Below are 1,434 nucleotides of genomic sequence, written 5' to 3'. Positions count from 1 at the left end.
AAGAAAAGCAGAAAGTTGAATGAGAAATTAAAGCCCTGGTAGACTGTAACCTAGCACCACTGTGAAGACCCACTATCATAACAGGGGGAAACTGAGTATTGTTCTCACCTAAAACACTGACAAAACCTTCGCACAGGATGTGGGGAGACCAAGAGAGGGAGGAAGTGTAATTGAACTAAAGAAGTAAATAGATCAGATCTATTTAAATTCCCAAATGGCACCCCTAAGAGGTAACTACCCAAAGAAACATCGAAATGGCAGCCCCAGCGGGCAGGAGGAGTGGGGGGCAGACAGAAGGCAGCTGATTTTATACCAAGCCCTATGGAAGTATTTCCCTTCAATACTATGTGCATGTACAATTTTGATTTTGAAAATTTATTTTAAAAATCTCATTATAATTATCTGGAAAGTAGTGGGCAATATTTATGACTTCCATTATTGAGCTTTTCTTTTTTCTATGTAAGCTGAGTCTCTGATGACTGTTTTATAGACCCATGTTCGGGGCACTCCCGTGGGTGTGAAACACCACATACTCTGCAGTGTAATACACACACTCCACACAGTAACAGCCCCATCCTGACATCTTCCATGTATATTCTAAATTTGGAGAGTTTGGGGGTCTAACTTTATATCCTCAGAAATTCCCCCTGAGCCCTTTGACCTTGGGTTCTGACCAGAGGCTCTCTTGGCCCATATACATGGAACTCTATTTGGAGTTCTTCTCTCCAAAATAACTAGGGACACTTCAATGTTTGGCTCTGAAAATTACAGGGCTGGATGGAAACAACCGCTCAGCAGGATAGGCAGACAATGTCTCTCTGACCCTTTACAGCTGCAGAAAAGCGGTCGCTTCTTTCCAAATTGTTGGATGGCCGAGCTAACTCCATCTTAGATGTGAAAAAAACATTCTGTGAGACTCTGTTACAGGTGATCGTAACTCAGACAAGGGAGACAAGCTGAGGACTCCTCACCTCCTTGCACCTGCTCTGTAAAAAAAAAGATATCACAGCAAAGACTTCTGCTGTGCCCAAAATAGAGAATGAGAAATAAGATGCTTCTAACCACAGACTTCATTATTTGTGAAGAAGGGGGAACGGGTGCCCAGTGCCATGGAGATTGTTCTCAACATGTGAGGTGACCTAAGACTATAGATTCTGGAAATAGTCTGAGGAACGTAGAGGTGGTTGTCTGTGTTGGGTGACTCACAGACCCTGGGGAGAAAAATCAATGACTGCTTATTTGGAGCAACCAGAAGAAGGGTAGAGAGGACTTTGGAGTTTCCTTACCCTATGTTAATCACAGGATTAGCAAAGGAGACACCATCTTTGCAATCACCCTTCAGGGCTGAAAAACATTTGTCAGTGACAAACAGTTCTGCCAATATTTAGCTTCCAAAAAGAGAATATCTGCACTAATCCGCATAATTCCTGTACC

The 1,434-nt window shown here is 42.8% G+C and overlaps 1 pseudogene; it reads left to right on the top strand.

The window, feature by feature from the left end:
• Positions 1-214: 214 nt before the first annotated feature.
• The window catches only part of LOC100955896, a 4,401-nt pseudogene continuing 3,181 nt past the window's right edge, over positions 215-1,434 (top strand).

Source organism: Otolemur garnettii, unplaced genomic scaffold (genome assembly GCF_000181295.1).
Source record: "Otolemur garnettii isolate 467f Iridium unplaced genomic scaffold, OtoGar3 scaffold00112, whole genome shotgun sequence".
Lineage (NCBI taxonomy): Eukaryota > Metazoa > Chordata > Mammalia > Primates > Galagidae > Otolemur > Otolemur garnettii.
Note: the sequence above shows the minus strand (reverse complement) of the source record. Positions and strands in the feature narration are given on the sequence as shown.